The sequence below is a fragment of the Bemisia tabaci genome, chromosome 6 (assembly GCF_918797505.1).
Source record: "Bemisia tabaci chromosome 6, PGI_BMITA_v3".
NCBI lineage: Eukaryota > Metazoa > Arthropoda > Insecta > Hemiptera > Aleyrodidae > Bemisia > Bemisia tabaci.
The window spans coordinates 38,689,777-38,702,861 of NC_092798.1; the positions used below are offsets into that span (position 1 = coordinate 38,689,777).

Sequence of the window (13,085 nt, forward strand, 5' to 3'; positions counted from 1 at the left end):
ATCGTGTTTTGATGCTGATTCTTGTAGATTAACTAAAAATGATAAGATATCTCCAAACAGCGACTTTCTACGTTAAATATACTAACCGAGATATGAAACCGCGCTTTGAAAAAGTCGGTTTATGACATCATCCACCCCGGGAAAGACACCTTTGGTTTCTTACACCTTCCTTTCATAAGTTGGAGACACGCACATCTGCACTGGTTTCTCGATGTAAAATTCGGGTGAAAGCAAAACGGAAGAAATTAAAGGTGCCACTACCACGGTGGATGACGTCATGAACCGAATTTTTCAAAGCGCGATATCTCGGTTAATATGACAGATCTTGATATTTTTAGCTCATCGACAAGAACCAAGAATCAAAACACGACTCTGAGACCAGCGCAACTGACCCATTCGATGGTTAAAGAAAAATACCGCCTATCTGGAAACTGACAATTATACGGGACGAAGAGAAAATGTTGCCATTTTTGTAATTTTGAGGTTTAAATTTGCAATTTGTTTGTACATTACAGCGTCATTGTAGCGTTTCCGAGCGGTATTGGAAAAAAACTAAAAATATCACATACAGGTCCTAAAACATAACTGTTTGTGAGGGAAAATTTAATTACATACTTAAAGTCATTGAAAATTGAGTAAAATTAGCTCTCTGCATTCTGGGAGTTTAAAACTTCAAGTAAAAATCAAGTAGTTGAATTCCTTGCACTCTATACTCACTGTTAACGGGTCGAATGTCGGAGTATTGAATCACTCTTACCTGAAACAGACGAAAAAAAATCTATTAGAAAACATCGAGAATGCGATAAATAAATAAAATGTTAACCGATCATGCTCCGATCGGCCGAAATAGAAGTAAGCCCGTCGAGACGAGACTCTCCTGAGGAAAAAAACTGACTGAGTCTTCAAAATATGTTGGCGACACGTGACATACGAATTATCTCATACTCACAACCGAATTCAAGTGCAATTCTGAGAGGTATATAAATAATCGAAATTAAGTAATATCTGCGCTAATCGTGAGGGTACTCATTATGTCACTGATAAAGCCGTTTGAGTGATCAACCGCGCGCCGATTTAATGGGGCCGTTGACGATTCTCGAGTGGGTTCATTCGAGATTGATTCGGGTCCTTATAGATTCGCGACCGAGTAAAATTTTAAACTTGATTTCTGTGAGGATTTGTTGCTTTTATGACTGAACTAAACTGCTGTTTGATTTAAACTGCTTCAAAGCCGACGTTACTGCAGGGATTTTGTATCGACGGTGATTCCATATTGGATCCAAACGTTACTTCTTTCGATACCTCAGATTACTGGAAAAAAAAAACATTTGATCTAGAGTCCAGTCTCTTGAAAACATCGACAAGAAAAAATACTCTTGATTCAATCGGATTTTTGCTTAAATCAAAACGAAATCCGGTTAAATTAAGAGGCTTGGTCCTTGATTTAAGCTAGATTCTGATTGAATCAAGAGTACTTTTTCTTGTTGATGTTCTTAAGAGTCTGGACTCTGGACCCAATGTGTTTTTTTTCCAGTGTGTGAAAGCATGAAATTGTTGCCGAATTTTATGAATTTAAACTTGTTGTTTATTAGCTCCATTTTTCACTCAATTTTTAGAGATTGGTAATTGCAATATAAACGGAATAAAGTTAAAAATGATACGAGTTTGAAAGTGTCAAATGAGTCGATTAGACGCTCTAATGAATGATAATTGAAATCTGATGAAGGAATCTACATGAAAGAGTCGCAAAGCAAGAGCTGGATAAAGTGTCGAGTGAACGACCTAGGCGCGTTGAATCAATATTTTCACAGACGGGTCGTTTGACTAATTGTGCGACCGTTGAGCGAGATGACGAATAAAACATTTAGTGATCAATTACCGACTGGCACCGATGACGCATTCACGCGGTCACAATATTTGAACAAAACGACGGCGGGGTGCTCGGTGCTATTTTTTGGGCGGCAATTTTTCACCAGGATTTGGAATGGTGGTAACTTCTGCAAGTTCAATGAGGATTTTTTTGTCCCTACATTATTTTTCGGGGGAAATATTCTTCAGAGCAATGGAAACTTGCTGCAAAAATTTCAAACGATTGGGTTCCTTTAAAAAGGGAAAAAATCATAGGAAAAAAGAAAGAATCCTTTAAAATCCTAGGATTTATAGTTCTTACGGTTCAAAATATTCACGGGTCGTTTCTATAGATCCAAACCGAAATTTTTCTCCGCTTTAAGAGTGAAATGATTGGTTTTATGTTATGAAATATTAGAAGTATAAAAAGAAGATGTGAATTTATCAGTAATAGCCGATTTGCTAAACTTTAGAGATTTATGGTTCAATTAAGATCCATAAAATTCTCCTCATTTGATGTGCACAAATATGGTCAACTAAGACGTTCTTTTGTAGGCTTTTTCAAAACAAACATTTCTAATATTCGACCGTATTAAAATATCTTAATAATGATTGATATGCTGTAATTAGACTTTTAGATTTGAACTAAAATAAGCGCATGCAGCTACAGTAAATACGCTTTAGCTCATCCACCATTTTCTTGATTTTTTAGGGGTGCAGAGGGGAGAGGGTCCATGTTTATGTTGGTTTGCCGTTGAATTTAATAACGAAATGAGTTTTTCTATTTTACATTGTGGCATAATGCGGTTGAAAACTTTAACAAAAACAGAAATCAAAAGGCTCTAAATTCATAACGATTTTCAAAAATCAGACATTTTGCATGATCAGAAAAAAAAATCAAGGGAGTACTGGAGTAATTACCACATCTTCAACTCAATGACCAAAATTCCTGATACTTGAAAGTTGGTGCAACTTTTTTTGATGCTTGAAATCCTCAATAACGCGCAAAAATTGTTTTTTTCAAAGACGATTTGGCAACAGTTCATAACTTAAAAACTCCGCAGACACTGCGTAGCTCTTGCTGTTTATACGGATGACCGAGTTGTAGCAGTTTGGCGAGGTTCACGTTACTAAGCTGTGATTTTTCTACAAACGCAACAAGGTCTAACGTGGTCTTGGTCACGCGCTGCACAGCATATACCTAATCTGTGCACTAAACGCTCTTCGTAGCTGTCAAAATGACTTAGCGCGTGAGAGGAGAGGATAATCGAACAGCGGCACAAGAAAAAATTGGTAATGTAGCACCATGTCCAAAACATTGGATTCCTCGCTTACCTCCCATAATTTTTCCTGTTCATCACGTCCAAGATACTGGACTTAATGGTCACTTTACGATTAGATACTTTTCTTTGAAATTCCAATTTAACACGGTGTTCAAGATATTGCAGACTAAAAATGTTCTTAGGCTTGTTGAGCATAGCTTTGGATCTTTCACTAATTGGAACGCGTTAAGCTGAGAGGAACCAACCTACATCAGCTGTACCCAAATTTAACTGTGCGATTTAATTTTTTGCACAAAAACGGTTGTGCGGGTCATTGTACAAATTTCAGTGAATTTTCTGCATAGTATTTAGTAAATTCCTCGAAGTTTTTCGAGGATTCTGCACAACCGTTCTCTTGTAAAAAATTAAGTTGCCCCGATAAGTTTGGCAATAACTGATGTGGCTTCGTTCCATTCTGTTTAGCGCGGTCCGATCGCAGATTGCTTTGCTCACAGCGGGTCCTCCTTACAATTGGACCACATTTTACAGTTGGAGACTACTATTTCTGGCCCGTTTTGGAAACAACACAAATGCTACTAGTTTTCTTATAGGAAAGGGTGCTTTTGTGGGTGAGCCAGAAATAATAGTTCCTTATAGCAAATGCAAAATGTAGTCAAATTAAATCTTAAATGAGGTTAAGTAAAGTAAAGTTTGATTGGTTTTAAGAATTAAAAAAGGGTGTACCTCTACACTATATCCAAAAAAGAGAGTATAGTCTCAACTAAAAAAAAAAAAAAAAAAAAAAAAAAAAAAAAAAAAAAGAGTGAAACAAATAGGATCCATTACAACGTGCAAATTGACCGCCATTTGCCAATTTAGGATTTTAAGCTCCATTAACTGCACTATCCAACTGAATCGCTACTGGGATAAAAATTCTGCATACTGAAATGTATGCATTTGTTCTTTTCGTACAAGGATAGAAGTCTGAGAGAGAAATGAAGGAGATGAAAGGAAAAATAAGAACCCGGAACGGCGCACCAATTTTTCAGAGTTTCTTCTGGGTAAAAGGCGGCAGAAAAAGTGGCACTAAAGACATCGTTATCCCTTTGAGGGCCAGTATTTCAAGACAAATTCGCCGTTGAGGATAAAGAACCGGTTATTTGGTGTGTCCGTCTGTGAAGGAGCTGGACTTAAAACGAGGAGAGTTTCCTGACCAAATTGCGAGGACTACAAATTGGGAATATTATCTGTTACGTTTTTGAGAAGCTTTTTGGCTGAACTCCTAAACCGATATCACATTGGAGGGCAGAACGCGTTAGGTAATTGGTCAAAATCGAATAATATTGAAGAAAATATGGTTGATTTTACAGTATAGTAATTACCAAAAACTTCTGATGGCAATGCGAATGCGAAAGTAGCAACGCATGGATTTAGATCATTCTACTTAAAAATATCCGATATTGTTTTATTTTTTGAAGATAAGTCAATGAAGGTATTTCCCAGAATTTTTCGAAAAATATTCTATGCATAATGTACAAACATTATCTAAAGCTCTAAAATAACATTCGGCGGGTTTCATTTGAAAAAACATAAGAGGGCAAGAAAACTGATTTATCTTACCGCAGTAAATTTAAATCATTATGATGGTAAACTCTACAGAGCCTGTTGTTTATTACACTTCTCGTATTACGACATCAAACTTTGGTAGAATTGGCAACAATTTTTCTCTTTGCAGAAAAAGGGCGAGAAGAAAAAGAGAGATACAGAGAGGAACGTATCAAAAAATTAATTTTTTGAAATGGGTTAAATATATATGAATATATATTTGTAGCTGCTGCACTTACATGTTAGTGATTGTAAAGGCTGCAAATCACCCTCTAAAATCTTAACCGTAACCGTAATCCCCATCATGAACACGTTGAACTACTATACAGGGTGAGAATTCGAGCATTACTGGACACTGTTGTACTCATCAAAAGCTCATGCGTAATACGCTGGACGTGTTGACAATTGTCACACACCTAGCACGTCAGATATTATGAGGAACCAATTCGATTTTGCGGCTACCAAATAAAACGAGCGCCGACGTAGGTCAAATCGAACATTAGAAACGAATTTATAGTTTGGCAAGCACGTAGTTGAAGTAATTTTTACTAAAGCCTCACTCTAATGTGCAGGACTGCTAAATTTACTGAAATGACAATTCAGAGCACAAAAAAATAATTTAATCAAAAGCATACACAAAAAATTGCATCGGTGTACTCAACTGATGGTGCCTCACAGACCGGGAAGTCTGAATTGAGGTGCGACACATTACAATGCCTGTAGAATTTGATCCTTATTTTAATTTCGTTCATTGGTCAACTAGCTTATCTTACTCCCGTCATCCTTCTAGCAATCATAGCCATGAGTTCACCTCAAGTTAACAAATTCCATTTAAAAGGTTAATTTAAAGGCAGTAAGCTAACATCGAGGTATCGAATTCCCGCTGCACTGACTCTACCCTGAATTGCAGGCAAAAAAAGATCTATTGCACCTAAAAGAACATTTCAGCTAGTAATGCCTGATAAATCATGTTTGCACAACTTCTGACAGGGTGCAAACGCGAAAATGAACCGTTTCGTTTGTCTAACAGAATGCGATACATCATACCCGTATACATCAGCGTCAATTCAGGTTTTACAAGTGAAATTTATTGGGAAGCAACAGTTGAAAAAAGCCTTTATGCGTAGTGGATCTGTTCCATGTCAATTTGAAGTGCGATCAGTAATGTAGGGAAACTTTGTTGGATTAATCGACTTTTCGTCATCCTCCGGCCAAAGTATCACAAGCGCCATGCGATGTTCTAAAATTCCCGCCGTCATTTTATTTTTTTGCAGAGAAATTTTTCAACGAAGCTATCCGAAAATTTCACTGAAAAATCATCATGTTAAGGAAACAGAGCAAGGGAAAGTGCGCGCGTTGATGACGGCGCAGAGATGCGACTATTCATTCGTGCTTGATGGATGTCCGTGAAGCATCTGCGAAATTGAAGGCGCGATGGCGCGAGGCGTGAACTTGCAATGCTCCCCTCTCTAAAGACGTGGAGATTTCGAAACACCGCAACCGAGATACACATTTTTGCAGCCTCATCTTCATTACATCGACACCTTCTGGCCAAAGTATCACAAGCGCCATGCGACGTAAACAAATTTCCGCCGCCATTTTATTTTTTACAGAGAAGTTGTTGGTTGAAACGATTCGAAAATTTCATTGATTTTAATCGACAGCACAAAGAAAATTCAGCGAAATTTTCAAACAAATCAAACCAACAATTTCTCTGTGAAAAAATTAAACGAAGGCGGAAATTTTTAAAAGTCGCATGGCGCTTGTGATACTTTGGCCGGAAGGTGACGATTTGTTTACTTCCGGTTTTGATTAACCGTAAAAACACGAAATTCTTCAATGAACAACTCGGCAACCCTGGGTTCGAGTTCCCTCAAAAGCGAAAGGTGGGTCTAGGCAGAAAGTAGGAGAGCGCGCCCGGTGGCGGCGGATAGAATAGAGGTCATTACTTATTTTAATCTCGGAACTCATTACGCCCCGTTCCTTTTTTCAGGGGCCGTGTTTTCCCCCTTTTTTTCCGCGAATAAAGCCGCGACCGGCGCGCCGGCTTTCCGCGGATCCGCAACCCGCAACTCACGTCCGTATCTCGTGCTGCGTCGCTCGCGCCCGCCTCGTGTCGCCGCGCCAGAATCCACCGGGGCGACCTGTAACCGAGCGGCTTCATGAATCCTTACCTTGTTGTCGTCTCACCTTATGAAAAGTTACATTTTCTTACAGAGAGGATTGAAAGATAATCGAATTTGTAGAGAAACTTACACGGTTCAAGCTTTTGGTGTGAAATTCTGTGCCTCGGTCTAAATAGCACACAAAAACCCCGAGTGATACCAACGCGGAGCGTAATCTATTCTCCTTACGGAATATCTTACGGAAAGGAATCTACTCTTTGTGCGGAGTGTCATACGCTTTTATGATGTTAATTTCACTCTGGGGTTTTTGAGCGCAATATAAACTCAGACACTGAATTTCACTCCTAGTTTTTAACAGTGTAACTACCATCAAACTGATTACACCAGCAGGCTAATTTTAACAATTGATTGAAAAGCTATGAGCAAAGAAGACAAGAAGAAAATGGAGCGATTCTATGGGTTGAGACGGGAGGTTCTCATAGACTGAACGGGAATGGGATTGACTAACTATTGGGTCTCTCATGAATTGCCGTTAGTTAGTCGATTACTTACCTCCTTTGTTCATTGCAACTATACCCGCTTCCACCTGCACCCGCAGGCATATATTCTCCTCGTGCGGTCTCTTTAAAAATAAATCAAAGCAACATTCTGATTTGAAATTTCGCGAATTAATTTTTGTAATTTTGGGGGAAAAAATCAATTTTTTTTAAAATTTTATGTTATTTAGTTTTCTGTAAAATTTAATCAAACAAAATCATTGATCTGACCGTGAATGGATACTTGTACCGATTCACGATGCACCAGAACGATGGAGAATCTTTGGTTCTCAATGATACAAAGCTTCGAATTATAAAATTCAGTTTTACTTGGAAGTTGAATTAAAAAAACCGTTTCTAATGTAACAATTTCAAAAGCAAAAACACTTCAAAGGAGATATGTTTTCCTGTATGTTTTTCAGGAAAGATGGCGGATAATTATCTCACACGCAAAACACATTTCAAAAGAGGCCCTTTCCTGGAATTCCTTTTTTACCCCCTTTTTTTTACACGGCAATAGTGTGGAACACTTGCCTCTTGACTTAGCCTCAATTGCCTTGGCCTCCGCGTCGTTATACGCTTTCCCGCATTACATCGCCTCCGCCACCCCGTTTTGCCAAACATACGCTGGAAATCTACTATTCTCCACCAAACTGACGTAGAAAAGATGATTATACAGAGAGACTTGGCATCGTGGCTGCTTATGCACCGGCAGGGAGGCAGACAGCGCGGAAGGAAAAATCACGGCTTTTCCGCGAACCCGGGGGTTTTTGAACGGTTAATTTCGACTCTCCCATGAAATCCTTGAGTTACGGCCTCGCCTCGCCGACCGAGCGTCTTCTTTTCAGAGCCCCCTGCCCCCCCCCCCCCTCCCCCCACCCACACGGCTCGAGGAAAGTTTTTTCAATTGTAAACTAGCGAAGTTGCAGTCGAGGAAAAAAAACTGACTGAGCATACAGATACGATGGGGTTGGATGGGGGGCAGGCGAGAGAGTTAGTTTTCCCCCTCTTCTTCGCGAGAAGAGCCACTCGACGCTGCGCCGTGGAAATCGGAAAATGGCGGCCATTTTTCATGGCGCTTTATGACATCCAGGAGCGTCATTTGGAAAAATGATTCTGGGGGTCAGAGATTGTTGAGAGACTTAAATTCCTCGAGAGGCAAAAATAAAGAAAATTTAAAAAAGGTACTAAATATTGATCGGAATTGACCAGAATAATCCTGAAGAATTGAAAATTTTGACCATTAGGAGCCGTTGCTCCCTTATTCTCCTTCAATGAAGCCCGTGTAGATTTTAGTGTGTACGAAAAGATAAAATTCTCAACAGGTCATCAGAGTTAAGACATTGGTAGTATTTGGGTATTTGGCTGGTGTTTGCGGTATAGAAAGCTAAAAAATATTTTACCTTTAAATGCAAAATAATTTAAATTCGACATGTTCCAGGGGTTTTGAACTGTTTATTCAAACATTTTAAAATATTGATCACGATACCCTTAGTCATCTCTCCATCTCATCGCGTAAAAGTATGGTTCGTGGGAGTAGGTCGGTTGACGTCAAAACTTTGTACAACTCGATTGTTCCGTCCGTGTTTGTGTTGACAGCGATCGCTGATTGTCCATTCACGTGTAGATGAGGCTATATGGTGTATTTGTGGGTCAATAGCTCACTTGCGGCAACCATTGAAGGTGTTTCGGTGGCGAAAATTTTTGGATAAATGTCGAAGATGGTTTGGCAGAAATACATTTTAAATAAAATGATATTCACACAGTCTGTGTAGTTCTGAACACAGTAAAAAATCCTAGGAAGCTTTACTGCCTGTAAATTTTGAAGCTGATGAACTTTGCGCACAAATAATACATATTTTTTTTGTGTTCTTTTATTTATTTATTTTTGGCGCGTATACGTAGTATACCGCCTTTGCGATCGTTTCGACCCCCCCCTCGATACAATAACCGAGTCCCCTAGTTCCTTACCGAAAAGTGACTACCGCGAACTTCTGAGATTTTCCAAAGCGTGTAAAAAGTTTACTAATCCGTCAATAATAATGATTAAAATTTGTTTCTCATTCTGGGGCTCGCTAGTTTATGTGTAATGAATACCAAGAGTCTACGTTTCTTGGTTTTTTTTAAAAAAACCTTAGAATGGGGCGCGCTGATTTAAAATATGCATATATAAGCGGAAGCAAGCGAACTGATTCGAGGATGGCTGACCAGTTCGGCACTCCTTGAATGAGAATTTCACTCACTCCGTTTTGTTCACAACGTTGCTTTGACATATCTCCACAACACTGTTATCCTTTTCAAAAGTTGGTACTCCTTGCTCTGATAGCCGGGGCCACCAGGATAGTGGTAAGTGCAATCTGTGATGAGCCTCGAGACTCATTAGACCATTTGCTAAACGTGGCTCATACAGGAGTCCACTAAGCCCTCTCGTCCCCACGCTCCTGATCACTGCGTCGGCGTCACGAAGAACAATGGGCCTTGGGTCCCAACGCGGCCGATACCCGTACCCCAATTACTCACGCTTCATTAACCATTTCACCGTCACGCTAGGATTCATCCAATTTTCAAAAAAAATTGTTTCGCATGTATTTAGCAATTTTTTCCTTACTCTCCGTTAAAACACAAATAAAAAGAGACCTCATTCATAAAAATCGGCCGAATAGAAGAGAAGTTACAGTAATCGAAATCCGAAGAAATCAACAAAACCTCGACTCCTCGATACGAAAAATAAAATGAAGGGGAAAAAAAGAAAGTATAAATTACAATTAAATATAATTGACCTCAAAATTTGACAAACAATTCATTTATATACCTAACGCTGAAAAAACTGGGAGAAATTACAAAAAATTTGCCTCTTGCAAGGGGCTTCTTTGTAAGAATTTTGACCTGAAGACAACGGTCGAATAACAGCAGTACTCCATACAATACACGATGTGCCTGAACGAGTTAAACATTTTTCATACGTCCAAATCGAAAAATCTTTATATTTTTAACTACAATGTTTCTTGAATCGTTTAAGCAAAAAAAAAAAAAAAAAAAAAATTCCGTCGAGATTCTGGAACGCAAAGGCGCTTTAAAAGTATTCTGGGGCTATAATAGCTAAATCACCGGTAGTAAATTCGTTATATTATTAAAAAGAAATTGACTCCATAGTTTAATTCCTTAGTTTCTTGAATACGATTATTTTAAGCACTTAAACATTTATACCACCAATTTTAGCCATGGGGTGATTTCCTGAGAGCCGATAATATCACGAATTTCTCATAGAACCCCTCAACAGTGGCTTGCTTTTTTGGCAGCCGATTCGGCCATCGAACCGGAGTTTAAATGGAAGCTGATAATAACCCAAAGCTCTGAGAAAAATTTTGAGATGAGTATAAGAACGGTTTGTTGTAAGTAGCGAGGAGAGGCGGGCAAAGCGGCTAAAATCCTATCTAATTTTTACAGTTTTTCTGTTGAATTAATGTTGCCGCGGGCTTCTGACTGTCCACACATAGTTCTGTTCAGCATATCGATACATAAGTATTTACATTTTACATACGTAGAATCTAATTTTCACGTCGGGGAGTTGACATATTTTGATTTTTTCGATTTTATACGGAAAATTGATGGTTTTTCGGGATTGAAATTATTATTGTTTCATGAAAAATAAATGCACCCAAAATGACTATAGCATATTGATTCTTACACATTTGCACTCACAAAATTGGTTGGTAAATTCAACGAGTGGGTGCATCGACCTGGTATATCAAGTTTCTGCAATTTTTTACGGCAAATCAGTAGATTTTCGGGATGTAGATTGCTTACTTTCAATTCATGAATGAATAAAGCAACGACATGGTTGAACTTCTTTGCATGGAAAGACGTTTAAAATAACAAAATCAAGACGTATTTAATGCAATTGCATTTATATCGAGTCAATTTCTTTTCAATAATATAACGGGATTTTTACTACCGGTGATTTGGGTATTTTAGCCCCAAAATACCTTTAAATCGACTTTATCTTCTAGGAGTTCGACAGAATTTTTCCTTTCTTCGCTTAAATTATTCCGTAGCACTTTTCTTCAAGAATCTGATAAGATTTTGCTTGAGGCAGATCAAAAAACTTAAATTCGATCGAATAGCTTTCTACTTTCACAATACACGGTCTCGTCAAGGTGCGTCTTTGACCTCGCAGTGTTGGATCGTGAATTCTCTTTTTATGCTGTTTGCCTATTTTGAAATCTCTGTAAATGAAAACTAAAGGGGTTGATATGTGCGAGTTAATGACGCGCCTTATCAACACATTGTGTTGGAGTTCACTGCTTGTTTCTTCATTTCCGTTTACTATTTAACATGAAAAAGTCAGTGCAACGCTGCTTTGATTTTATTTTTACTGACGTTAGTAGTTCTCTGTTCTGCTGATAAGACAACAACTATTGAATCCTATTTCTTTTCACATGCCTTACTAATACTTTAACACTGATGATGGCTAAAACCACACATAGCTCTATTCAAAAATATGCGAGTTCTATGGTTCAGAGAGAAATTTTTTTATTTTATACTATGTATACATAATGAACTAAGTATTATGTCATATAATTATGATTAGTTTAAGATTGCTGCGGTATTGAGTTGCTCAGTCCCTTGACATAACTGAAAATAATGCACCAAAGATTAGTTATTGACTTTTTTTCGAGTTAAGGGTCTGTTCACATCACGAAAGTTGGGATTTTTATTGAAAAGTTAGACTTGTGCTTCAACTTCGGGACAAATATTGTCACTCTGCGACCGCAAGACTCCCGATAAATGAGTTGCAACACATGCTGGCGCCTAAGATGTTTTGAATCCTCGCTCTGCAGTTGACGTCAAGCGTCGATGAAACAACGTGACCCAATTTCAGCGAAGTCGCATTCCGAGAGAGATTTCCACGTGGGACAAACTTTCGAATGATAAAAATGAGCGGAGCGAAAGTTACACTGGCGAAATCGAAAGAGATACGGCGGTCGTATCACTGCGGAGATCAATGACTGAAAATAAGCGGCAGGTATAGAAAATCCGTTGTTTCCCGTCGGTGCCAAAAACGGAGCGCCTGTAAATAAAATCACACGAGCATGCTTGTTTGTTATTGTTTACCGTCTGCGGAGGAATTGCCAAGTTCAGACGTGGGCAGCGCTCTCGGAGCTTACTACTCCCGTGTTGCGAAATATCCGAGCTTTCACCGACTGTTTTTCTAAATTTAGCTTCGGAAAAGTTAGGAGCTTTTAATTATCCGCTTTGTTACGACACGAGACCAAAAAGTATCATGATTTTACGAATTGGATCCACAACGTGGGTGAGAAACAAGAACAGAGTGAACACCTACCCTCCCCCTTCGCCCACTCTAAATTCCTCTATTTTTCGACTGAATCTGATTGTTGTAGAACCTTACGTCACCTTGACGTTGAATCGTCATAATTCAGCCGCTTTACTGGTCATACTCCAGGGTTTCCATAATTTCTTCATTTTCCAATTCCCTGACTTTCCCTTACTTTTGTGACTTTCTTTGCTTTTCACTGACTCCAAAACTGTTAGACTCCCTGATTTTTCCTGATCTTGGAACACAATTTCTACTTGGATTTTTTTTTCATTCAATTGAGCTGACTTCTATTAAATTATACTCATACAATTTTCTCACTTTTCCGATGAATCCCCTGGCTTTTCCAGGACGCCTTGCTTTTCACTGACTC

The 13,085-nt window shown here is 38.7% G+C and overlaps 1 protein-coding gene across 3 annotated transcripts in view; it reads right to left on the reverse strand.

The window, feature by feature from the left end:
• The window catches only part of Sema1a (semaphorin 1a), a 583,530-nt gene that overhangs the window by 189,322 nt on the left and 381,123 nt on the right, over window positions 1-13,085 (reverse strand). The window lies entirely within an intron of this gene.